At 43.8% G+C, this 13329-nt stretch overlaps 1 protein-coding gene across 2 annotated transcripts in view; it reads left to right on the top strand.

The window, feature by feature from the left end:
- adamts14 (ADAM metallopeptidase with thrombospondin type 1 motif, 14) overlaps positions 1–13329 on the top strand; it is a 90524-nt gene that overhangs the window by 26086 nt on the left and 51109 nt on the right. The gene's annotated exons all lie outside the window — the stretch shown is intronic.

Consider the following 13329-nt stretch of genomic DNA (forward strand, 5'->3'; position numbering starts at 1 on the left):
CCCCATGTCCGTTTGTTAGATTTGTGGGGTTCCAGTTGGTTGGCAGTGCTTGACCTAAGGGAGCGGGAGGGGACATGACGGTTGATGAGTTCAGAGAGGTAGAGGGGGGCCTGGTTGTTAAGTCACTCTCATCGACATAGTGAGACACTCTCATCGACATATTGAGTCACTCTCATCGACATAGTGAGTCACTCTCATCGACATAGTGAGACACTCATCAACATAGTAAGTCCCTCTCATGAACATAGTAAGTCACATAGTAAGTGTGTGTGTGTGTGTGTGTGTGTGTGCGCAAACTCCTGATATGTTGACCGTTTGAGGATTCTGAACCAAAAACACGTTGCACATCAGCGCATGCAGTATAGTTTCCCCAAAACGGTGGGTTTTATATCAGATCTACAAGACCCAAAGAGCAGGTCTATGTGTTGCGTTGCAGTGAGCTTGTACATTGGCTATTTTCCCCCTATTAAATCGTGTCTGTCGGGTGGAAACCTCGTATGTCCAAAACTGTTTCTTTGCCGCGTTTTCTGGCTTGTGGATCTGCTACTTTTGATGCTTTTGTGTGATTTGATCAGCATATATACTGTACATATGGAGATTTCTGTCCGAAAGCAACACTTTAATGTAGCTTTTAGGTCTCCAGATGGGAACCTCAACCCCTGCAGTCAGCCGCGTAACTAGACGTCAGTAGGCCCCCGACGCCCCCGGCCGCAGCATGTGCTAGCAGCAGCCACCACCAGGCTCCGCCAAACTTTGTTCAACTCAACTGTCATTGCATCTCTGTATGTATTTATAATTTTATTTTACCGATGGCACGGGTGGGCGGCCGTGTGCCCCCTTGCCTCTGGGCCCCAACGCAGTTGCGTTGTCTGCGTAGGCGCTAGTGATGCCCCTGCCTGCAGTGTTTGCAGATTGCGGACGATGTATCCCTTCTAATCTCATGAATACTAAAAGGTTTTTACTTTAGTATTCATGAGCAGAGAACGGATAGAGTTCAGTTGGAGCCGAAGGGAAAGAGCTACAGTATCCACAATGTGTACAACATGAGCATCATATACGTGTTATTTTACAGATTTATATCCACACACACACACACGCACACACAACTCACACACGAGTCATCTTTACTTGTGACAACACTCCACACGTCCCAAACTCTTCTCCCTTCTGGCTCCAATACTATATGGAATGCACTTCCCCTTGCAATCAGAACTGCATATACACTCACTCCCAACCTTCTGCCTCTTCAGACTCCATCTTTAGCCCGTAGCACTTGCCCTGGCCTCGACGACCTTACAGGCGTATGCAAAGGCTCAACTTATGTAACTCAGCTAGCGTTCTATGTAGACATAGCACTCTATAGTATATATACACGCATAATAATTTCATTATTATATGCTGTAGTGTAGATATTCCACTGTTAGGTTCTTAGGCTTATGTATGATTCATGATGACTATTTTGCATCGCCCTGTTTTAGTTCTTGTTTACTGTAAATCGCTCTGGATTAACCCATTTTGGGGCGGGAACCCCTTTTGGTGTTAGCATTATGTGATGCTTTAGCTATTGAAAAATAGCAGATCTACAAGCTCATAGCTCGTAGCTCGTGAGCTTGTAGATCTGCTATTTTTGAGAAATCGAAGAACGACTGACATAGAAACATAGCTTTTTCAGAAAACTGTCAGGATGTAGAAGACATTTATAGAATCTGATCTCAGGTCAAAATGGATCAAATTGTCCTCTCACTTGTCATTGGACGTCGTCGTCGTCACGTTTGTCCTTTAGACCCCTCTGTTGTGTTTCTCTATCTGGCTGTTTATGGATTAGAGAGAGAGAGAGAGAGAGAGAGAGAGAGAGAGGAGCTAAAGAAAACCCTCAAGCTCCTTCGTAATGGGTTCCACCAGCTCCTTCCACCCTAATCTGCTTACCGCCCAAATCCCCCCCCCCCCCCCCCCCCCCCAATAAGTCAGATTTCCAGCGCAGCGGTGCTGGTTTCACTCGGTAACAGTTACCGGTTTGGACGCCGCGGCTAGCTAGCGTGCGCGGTGGTCTGATTAGCCCGCCTGCCGCCGGCGGCCCGCAGCACCACTAGACCAATTATACAGACGACTGGAAACCTTTTTTTTTTTGGCAGGCCGAGGAGAGCGGCGCCAGAAGTTCCGCTCTCCTCTCGCACTGCTCGACTCACACGGCCAGGCCGGGCAGCGAGACGTATTTACATAAACAACATATTTGTGTTTGTTATCGTCCCCCCCTATCCGCCACTGGCCGGGGCAGGGAGCAATCTCTCCTTTGTAATGAGCAGCGCTTTATTATTAATGCTGGTGTTGTGGAAGCCGGTGGGTAGATGGCCATGATAGCCCTGGGGCACGTGCTGTGACTCACTTAAAACTGAATAATCACTAAAAACAGTCAAATAGGTAACATTATCAAATGAGGAAATATGTGCAGGTGAGAAAGGTAACCCATGAAGAGCTCATTACATTAGAACTTTATGTTTAAAGTTACAAAGTGAAGACTTGGCAATATGTAAGTATGTGTGTATTATTCCAGAGTAAAGAACCTCTGTCTTTAATGGAGCACTGGCTATGAGTGGTACGGCTGAAGGGAGGATGGAGACTGTCGGATTTTCTAGTCTTATAATCATGAACGTGAGAGTTCGTCTGCTTGCATTTTGCAAGCAAGCATTTAGCAAGCAAGCTGTCAAACTCAGGGTTACTTGAGGGAGGGGGGGGGGTACAAAAGAACCAAGTGGACCCTTGCAGGTCTGTAACTCTGAGTGTATACACATGGAACCAAATGGACACTTATGGATCTGTAACTGAGTGTGTACATAATGGAGTCAAATGGACCCTTGCAGGTCTGTAACTCTGAGTGTGTACACATGGAACCAAACCTACACACTCAGTTATGCGAGTGAGTTCTTGGAATTAAAACGTAAGTCTGGTAGAGAAGGAAGTCTATATGTATGTCCTTGCATGAGGAAATATGTGCCGATACAAATTATGTTTACAAAAGCTGAAAATGAACTCAGGTGATATTTGATAAGCTATGTATCGTATAGGTCTGACGCGGCCGGTGTGGCATAGGTTCATTGGAAACAACGGAGGCGGCTGTTTTGACGCGTGGCGTTCACAGACGGTGTGTGTTGGCATGGGCTTAAGTGCAGCCAGCCAGCGGTGTTGATGAGCAGCCTGCACCACTCGGTTCACACAGGGTTTTTTTTTTACCAGCTGCAAAGCATGCTGGTATACTTTCTATCAGGTTGGTATAGTGGCAACTTATAATTTCATTGGCTGCCGTGGTCAAACCTACTGGCAACTTATCATTTCATTGGCTGCCGTAGTCACCTATCTTTCTGATTGGCTGCCTCGTCTCTAGGCAACCAGACACTTTTCTTTTGCCTCTAGCCGACCTCTTAGCCATTGGGATAGCATTGCAGCCAGCAACAACCCACTAGAGTGTGTGTGTGTGTGTGTGTGTGTGAGAGAGAGAGAAAGAGCTCTGCATGGGCCTCCCTCCCTCCAGCTTTCCAAATCCCTTGTCCAAGCACTGGGTTGGGGGGGGGGGGGGGGGGGGGGCACCGCTAGAATGTGCATAGTACCACCTGGAGAAACTCTCCCCGAGGGATTGATTACTGAACATCCTGTCTGCGAGAAAGCCAGGGAGACTGCCGACGGCCGAGGTGCCTGGCACACAATGGCCGCCTTGTTTGAAGCGCTGACCAGGGTTTTGTCCACGTCGATGCGACGCTGCATGCAGAGCTGCAGGGCCAGGGCCAGGGGATATACCTAACGCAACGCCCTGCTCTAACCCATTCTGACCTGAGATCAGATTCATACGAGGTTTCCACTAGGACACACACTGGTCTGATGAACCCATTCTGACCTGAGATCAGATTCTAAAAAATGTCAGTCGTTCTTCGATTTTTCAAAAATAGCAGACCTACAAGCTCGTAGCGCGCCACTCGGTGGCGCGCTACGAGCTTGTAGATCTGCTATTTTTCAATAGCTAAAGCATAACATGATGCCAACACCAAAACGGGTTCCCGTACAGAATGGGCTAAAGCCCCATGGCATGCACCAACAGCTGCTACTCTCTTTTTTTTCCCCCTTCTTTTTTGCGTTTATAAGGGTTCCAAGTTGTGGGAAAAGTTTACTTAAGTACATTTTGTTGTTGTTGGGCCGAAACCTCTTATCTCCATCCATCCATCCATCCATCCATCTTCAACCGCTTATCCGTAGTCGGGTCGCGGGGGCAACAGCTCCACCAGAGAGCTCCAGACTTCCCTCTCCATGAGAGCAAACATTAGTCAATCCTGGCAGATTATGGAGATATAATTCCTCGATGTCAAACCTCTTATCTCCGTATTTTAACTTTGTGTCTGTGTGCTTCTTTGATTAATTATACATGAACTACTTGATCATACTACAACTACAGCATAGCACAAAAGCATCAAAAGTAGCAGATCCTCACTGCGTTTTGAGCTCCTGGATCTACTACTTCTGCTGTCTTTGAATTTGAACACTGAAAAGTAACAGTTTTGGACATAATTATGAGGTTTCCATCCGACAGAGACGATATTTACCTGCGTCGTACTGTACTTACTTTTTTGGGGTATTTTTTTATATATTTTTTGCTTTACTTGTATGTGTATGTGTTTTTCAGTACTTTTATAGTTCTACTTCACTGCATCTCCGAGGCAAATATTGAGCTTTTGCGTGACTCCACGCTACAATTATTTGAAAACTTTAGTTATTGGTTACTTTGCAGATTATATTATTTCTAGACCGGTGCCGAGTTGGTAACGATGGAAGTTGGAGATCCATGCCCCTATACAATTCCCGTCGTACCCGTGTCAGAGTACCCGTTCCACCCATCTGTCTGTGTCCCTTTAATGCCCATATATGGAGATTTCTGTATCTGTCTCTCTGTGTCCCTTAAGTCCTATCAATGGAGTTCTGTGTCAGGCATGCTCCAAATATGGAGTGTTGTGTTGTCAGAACAGGGGGCAGAACCCCTGTCCAAAGCCCAGGCCTAGGCCTTTTGTGGCGGTTCTGGACAAGCGTGGGTCTGACCGACTCGACACCAGGCAGGCAGGCACTGCACTCCCTGTGGGTGTCGAATTTGAAGTCGGCGAACGGTTCTCGAGTTACGTGGATTACAGCCGTACATACGTACGTACGTACGTACAGACAGACGTACAGAGACATGGTGCATTCATTTCATAGATAGATTACCTGCAGACATGCGTTAACCAATTAAGACCTATTTTATACTTTATATACCAATATTTGCGAATCGGCTATTCACAAATAGGCACTTCTTTCTTTCGGGCTTGTTTTCATAGACCTGGACCTGGCTTCTCTCGCCGAATCTAGCAACACTGGTTGTGATTTGTGTGGCTTGGTGGGTGAACTATGCACACCTGTTGCCATGCTATCAACACCTAGCGGGAGGCCGTGGCTGCATGTTGTTTTTCTTATGCTATATTTTTATCTTCCATTTTCTCAGTACAGGGGCCACAGAATGTCCGGTGGTGGTACTGTATGTGATGAGAGAGTCTTGCAACACTCATGCCACCACACGAATCCGGTGTTAGTGGCACCTCTGAGAAAAGTTCTTTCAAGGAAATCCGTCTCGGAGCGGAGGAGGCATGGCGAACCAGTGGCGTGGTGACAAATATATGCAAAGTAACTAATATTGTGATTATTAGTATTATTTTAATGTCATCACTGTCAGGCGGAAACCTTGTACCGGTATGTCCAAAACCGTTCCATTTTAAATGTATTAATTTATTTTAAATATCATAGGGAAAATAGCCGATCTACAAGCTCACAATGAGTTGCATCATGACGCGTTGTGAGCTCTTAGCTCTCTTGTAATGAAAACTTAAAAATGTTGTCCAATCTGTATGGTAGACGGTAGTGTATGTTAATATAATATAACTTGTATACAATCGGTGTGGTTATATTTCGTCTCCCTTCTATTGAGAAATTTAGAATAGACATGAATTTTGACCTAATTTGCAAGATTCAACGTATCCCCTGAGCAATTAGCTCAACGGTTAACATTTTCAGCACATGCACAGGAAACCGCGGGTTCGATTCCTGGGTAGAAGAGGAAAGTATATTGCTGCATGCTTTATTATTTTACAAAAATAACAAACATAAAACAGAGCTTATACTGTATACAATTCGCATTTAGAAAGCTTCCTGGGGTTACGAATACGATGCTATTTCTACGCTGTCCTTATTATTTCCAACAACTTCTGTCTGTTTAGCATCCAACGTAAACTCACCAGTATATAGGTCAGCATAATAAAACGGTCTGGGGATTTTAGGTCATAATGCAAATCGTTTGGGGGGGAATTTGCGGTCATTGGAGAGTAGTGTCCTGTGCGCTATTTTAATGGAGCTGAATAGGCGTTTTGTAGGATAGTATATTTACTTAAATTCCTCAGGTGTTGACCTTATCGTCCCCGAGCAGCACATTCTGGACGTTGTCCGAGCATAGAGCACTTCACTGGACTGGTGACACAGCTGTCCTCCTGGCCTGGACCACTAGTATACTGGCCTCCTGTGTCCAGCGCTGTTGATTTTGACAGACAACATTTTTGATTTAGTTATAATCTTAAGTCTTTTTTGACCAAAACTATTTACATTTTATTCATCTGAAATGTTTTAGTGTCAGTCTAGTTTTAGTTGGACTGAATATCATGAGATTTTAGTCGACTAAATCTACAGTTAATGTGTGTTATAGCGGGCCATGATGGCGCCGTATAGTGCCTGATTTATACTTACTTGCGTGCCTCAAATAGCAGATCTACAAGCTCACAGCACTGCACCGCATCTGCTATTTTCAGAACGGGACACCTATATTTCCATAACATAACGTGACACCTGTTTCCAATCAAACATAAAATGATTTCTTCTCCACTAGTGCCTCCCTATAATTATTTTAGTCTGGTTCTTATTTGTTGACAAAATTGTCAATAATTAGTTTTAGTCATCATATAGCTTAGTTTTTATTTTCGTTTTTATATAGTTTTTGTCAGTGAAAAAAAGGCAGTCGACAAAAGTTTTCCTCATATTTTTTCAGTCGACGAAATCAACACTGTTGTTAGGTGGTGGAAAGTAACAGTGGCATTTACTTAACCCATTCTGACCTGAGATCAGATTCATACGAGGTTTCCACGGGACACACACTGGTCTGATTAACCCATTCTGACCTGAGATCAGATTCTAAAAATGTCAGTCGTTCTTCGAATTTTTCAAAAATAGCAGACCTACAAGCTCGTATCGCGCCACTCGGTGGCGCGATATGAGCTTGTAGATCTGCTATTTTTCAATAGCTAAAGCATAACATGATGCCAACACCAAAATGGGTGCCCGGTCAGAATGGGTTAAGTACTGTACAATTTCCAATACTTTTTACTTCTACTCGACTCGAGGCAAATATTGTACTTTTTACTCTATAACGCTATAACTCTATTTACGCTATAACTTTTTGGAAAACTTCAGTTGCCTGTTAATTTGTAGATTTTCATTACAAAACATATACACTAACCACTTCGGCCCTATGAGACAAGCTCTACAAGCTCACAACGGGCCGCGATGTGACGAGCTGTGAGCTTGTAGATCTTCTATTTTCAAAAGTAAAAAAATATTTTCCACCGCCACAGTCCTCCTCCTTGTGATTTTCTATGAGGTGTGAAGTCTCTGTGAAGGAGCTGAGCACTGCTGTTCCATTCATTCATGAAAGGATCTATTGCACTAGACTAGAGAATCCTATACTATAAAATGAAAGAACCTCTGTCTGTCATTCGGTCTGATCTGCATTTTTTTGAGTGGTGCAACCACTCCCTTACGGAGCTATGTGTGTGGCTGGCTGGGTGGGTCTGAGCACAAAAATAGCATGGTTGTTTTTCACCACTTGTGCGCAACCTAACGCAGACACAAACACACATGCACGTATTAACTGTATATATGATGATTTCGGGTGTGCCAGTACAGTGACAGTACAGTACATTACAGTAGAGGGTACAGTAGAGGGACCCCCACACGGTAACTGTCATTTCTCAACCTTTTCGGACGCAGGGCGGCACACCGGAACCGGCCCGGCCCTGGAACTTGGTGTATAGGGACAAGAGGAGGTGGGGCCTAGTATAGACCCCTGGGGGACTCCACTCTGCGATACTGATGTCAATTCTTTTGTAATTTTACTCAAGTGCATTTTGAATTCCAGACTTTTACTTCTACTTACTTCAGAGTATTTCTACATTACAGTATTGGTACTTTTACTTAAGTAGAACATGTGACATATGGAGTTTCGACAGCGATGATATACAGTAGAGCAACAATGGTGTATTCATTTAACTTTCAATACAAGTTGAAACTCCGTGTTCACAAATCATCAAGACAAGAACCGGTCCACACAATCAGATTAAAAAAAAACTACAACGCGTTGAATTCTGCTTTAGTAAGATGCATGCTTCTTTTCTTTTCACTCACATAGTGACGGGCTTGCGTATAAACACTGTTGTCGTCCCTCCAGGACTGTAATTTGTACGGGACACACCGCCATACTTATCAGTACTCTGCTGCATGCCTGTATCATCAGCAGCTGCTGTTTATGGCTTACAGACAAGCAATGACATCACAAGAGCGCCGGCCAGATTGATATACTTAGCCTCTTGTGCGCCTAAAATAGCAGATCTACAAGCTCGCATGCATCGCTGTGGTTCGGCTACTTCCGGCATGCGGCGCGACGTACGGTTGAGTATAAATCAGGCGTTTTGTGATAGTCTTTATATCTGTACGTCTGTCTGTACTGTACGTGTGTGCGGCTGTAATGCACGTAACTCAAGAACCGTTCGCCCCACCGACTTCAAAATTCGCCACACGCGTTCTACACACCCGCAGGGATTGCAGTGTCCGGTGTCGAGTTGGTCGGACCCACGGTTGTCTAGAGGATGGAGGAGGAGAAACATCAGCTCCCTAAAAGCTCTGTCCCTGTCGTCTTTCCTCAGGTGACCTCTACCTCTCAGGTACTCTGTAGTGTAGAAGAAACAAACCGATTTAGTGAGATTTCCAGTAAATCTTATGTCAACCCAAATGTGGCTGCAGAGACGTGTGAGCCAACCACTTCGCAATCTCCAAGCACAGGGAGATTTTAGTCCTAAACCTGTCACGCAAATGGGTTTCTAATACACTGTAAACATCCTGATTTATTTATTTTCTAAGCATTCAAGCGTTTTCTCTCTCTTATCTCCGGACACAAAGTCTCCTGAAATAGACAAGGGGAAAAAGCCAGATGATCCCTCCAAAAAGGCCTTACAACACGATGCATAAATTATTTCTCCTCTGCTTACAACATACCGAGATGTCAAGTTAATGTGTGGCTCTCTCGTGTGGAGCGTAAACCCTCTTGCCTTTTTCAAAGGCCGATTGTGAAACGTGTGTTTTCTCTCAATGACAGGTTTAAAGAAGTCTGTCACGTGGGGAAAATGTGAGGGCGCCTTGTGGAGCTAAATTACTCTGTGTTTACCAGCCGAGAGCCCGCTTTGGCATGTTGATAATCAGCGATGATTCCACGCTCGCCATTTGTGGCCTCCGTCTCAAAATGAGTTAACTTCTTGATTTCGGGCAGAAAACCTCAAATTTCCACTTTGTACGTTTTGTTCATACAAAACGACGTGAAAATATCCCATCTACAAGCTCACAACGTGTTGCGACGTGTTGTGAGCTTGTAGATCTGCTATGTTGTTCACTTTTATTCATTTCTTTAATGATTATAACAAAGGAACAGTCTTGGCCGACAGCGGCGAATTGTAGAAAAAAGGAACAAGAGAGACGTGTCCGCCCCCCAATCCATGATTCTTCTATAGGTTAAATTCGTCGACCACAGATCGGAGTTGTTGATTGACTTCTGGCCTCGAGTGTTTGACATGCAGCGACCATTTGACGAGGATAAAGCATGCATGCACCACATGGAACCTGGATGGACTGTTAACACATTCTGTACAAAATACGTCTGGAAACGTCATAAGGATCAGAAACGAGTAATACCTTAGACGTCTGTGGACGTCCTAGCGACGTCCAAACGACGCGGGGCGAGATAATAATATTCAGAATTATTCCTATTTTTTTTTTTGGCATTTCGCTTTTCGCTTGCCGTATGCTAACGCTCTGTGCAAATATTAGCTTGTCATTGACTCCCATGTTAGCGCGGCGGAAAGAATGACTCGTATCTCCTCATCCAGGGCGCTCTCCGTGGTGATGAATGGATCGATATGCTGGCGCTGCGTTTCTGCTCCTCATCCGTCTCTCCCGCAAAATATGAACGCTTTTTGGAGTTTATATAAATATATTAAGATGATCGGGGATTATGAGCTCACTTTGTCAAGTCAATTTTTTTAAGAAAGTATTTCCGGTTCATGGCTTTCAGAGTAAAAGTGATCAGACTACTCTGGCACTATAGGGGCCTTTATTTTGATGCACGTTGGCGTACTCAATGTGTTAAAGGGCTTGACTGCATGGGGACTACAGTTTACATTTAATGTAATCTGTTATTTTTGACAAATTTTGTCAAAAATAACATATCTATAAGCTCTAGATCGTCTGTTTTCGTCGAAGATATTTGGTGTAGAGGGAAAAAAGAGCTCACCAGTACAGTACAGTACAGTACAGTACAGTACAGTACAGTACAGTACAGTACAGCAATGGTTCTCAAAGTGGGGGCCTTGAGCGGGTTCCAGGTGCAGGTCTCCAGCAAAATTTTAGTTGATATGGCATCAAAATCAGTTTAACCATTTTAATTTTAACCCCATTAGCTTGAACTTGTAGATCTCCTATTTTTCAAATCCTGTTGAAAATTGTTTCCTATTTTCAAATCCTCTTGAAAATTTTGAATCATATTTTTGAAACATTTTAACAACACTCTGGCACAAGATGTTTTCCGACGGCGGTCCGCCGCGGCCCAAAAACACATCAAGTTGGGGGTCCTGAGTGGTCTGAGAAGCACTGCTGTTACAGTGTAGCACAATACAGTGTCCAAGTGGTTAAGCGTCCACATACCAGGGAATCATTAGAAAGCCAAATGGAAGTCATCACATTTCTAGGTCAGTTTTCTGGAGCCCATTGCATAACAACACAGTGGTTTGGTTGGATGGATGCCAGGTGTCCTGGAACCATCATGTGTCGCTTTAGCTTTTAACCACTTTTAACCGTTATGTTATACTTTATTGCAATTGAAAATGAGCAGATATACAAGGTCTTGTAGATCTGCAAAAAAACTATTTTCAGACGTGAAAATCTGTGCAAATCTTTGAATATAATCTTTCACATGAGCAAACGTTTTTTTTTAACTCAAATCTTTGCTTCTGCGGGGTCCCTGGAACAAAGATATTTTCAGATGGGGGTCGGCAAAATACATTATGGTCCTTGACATGAAATGGTTTGAGAACCACTGATATAGCAACATAGGTTTTTTCAGAAACTGTCATGATTTAGAAGACATTGGTGGAATAACAAAAACAAATGACACACATTGGTCTAGGTTAGTAGTCCAAGCACACGGCAGCGGGTGCATTGATGTTCCAGCATGGTTCAAAGGATATAGAATCAAACAATACACCAGATTCAGGGCATGGTCTGCACCAGCTGGGAACGATGATATACCATGCTTTTTTTTCATTCAGAAATGTCAACATCCAAGCAGCGCATCATGCATGCGGTATCTGTGCTGGTGTGCAGGAACAGTAACGATGTCAACGTTTGTCTTCGGTGACGGCAGGTTGTGTGGGGGGCACAGCAGACATACAGACGAGCCCATATCATTCAAGCACGACAGCCTAAAGATAATCTGGCTTATACTGACTGTATTGATCAAGGGACAGAGCCCTCTGCAGCACCTGAATACATGCAGTACCCACCATAGACATAAGCTTTGCCCCCTCTCACACACGCCCCGGCCTCTTTCGGCTCTGGGGCGTGTGTGAGAGGGGGGCTTGTGTGAGAGGGGGCAAAGCTTTCCCGAGATTCCTTGCGAAGCATAGCGGAAGCCTGAGCGCGCATCCCAGAGGGGATGTATTCGCGCCTGACAAGTCCCGCAAAAGATGCGCTGTGATTGGCCACTAGTCACATGAGTGGCAGTGTGCCTTCTGCACTTCCGGTTGACTTCCGCCCCCAGAATGTAAATTGTTCCGTCAACACACATGGCTCCAACGAACTGCAGCGGCCAATGAGGAGGCATCTATATCTATATGGTACCCATGGGTATTTCCCATTGTATTTAACAGTCCTTAACCAAGGAATACTACCTATAACTTCACCTTCAAATGCAAGGGACATCAACCAAGAACGTCATTTCAAATCCACAGATTAAATGATATTCATACACAAGGCAAGCTTTTAGCAACCCCACTCTTTGTATTGACCTTTTTCTTACAGCCCATAGTGCATTGCGTTTGTGTGTGCATAAGTTCCTCTTTCTCTTGCTGTGTTGCTAGTTTTGCAAGAGAAAAAAGTGGCCAGGTCTATGAAAACAAGCACAAATGAAAATAGCTGACCTACAAGCTCACAGCAACACATTGTGAGGTTGTATGTACATCCGTTATTTAAAAACACATTGAGAATAAATCAAAATATTTTGAATATTTTTAAAACATTTAAAAAAAGGCACAAAATATGTTCAGATGGAAGTCTGTGGACAATTACATATTAATCTGGGGTTCCTTGATGTGAAGAAATGTGGAAGCAAGCCCAAATACGGTAAGCAACTACTGTACACTTTAGAATCAAGCCCCCCAAAAAAAACATCAACCTCTACCAATAATGTATTTGCAAGTGACTTTACAGAAAAAACAAGTCAAAGGTTGCTTATAATAAAGAGACATGGCAACACAGCTTGAAGGAAGCAAAGCACACACACAAGGAGCAGGGGAAAACATGGATAGTATGTAAACTCCCCCCCCCCCCTGTCAAATGGTATGTCCCAATCACCTTCCCTTCCTATAAAAGGAGCCCAGCTGGAGGCATTGTGTAACTCTTTTAGAAGGATCAGACCAAAAACAGGAAGTATGTATTTAGCAATGATTCTGAATGAGTTTCTAGTAAAAACAAATGTGTACTGGATATATGTATACTATTGTCTGTGTGCCATTTGTAACCTGAAGTAATTGTAAATGTACACTGTAATGAAATATGTCAAATGTAAACACAAACTCTACATACAATACAAACCGCTAGCATTGTAGCATTCAAAATGTTTGGTGCTAACCATGAGGCTATAGCAAAAAAGGTAATGGTGATTATACTCCAACATAAAAT

The sequence above is a fragment of the Protomyctophum bolini genome, assembly GCF_963924005.1.
Source record: "Protomyctophum bolini genome assembly, chromosome: 18".
Classification (NCBI taxonomy): Eukaryota; Metazoa; Chordata; class Actinopteri; order Myctophiformes; family Myctophidae; genus Protomyctophum; species Protomyctophum bolini.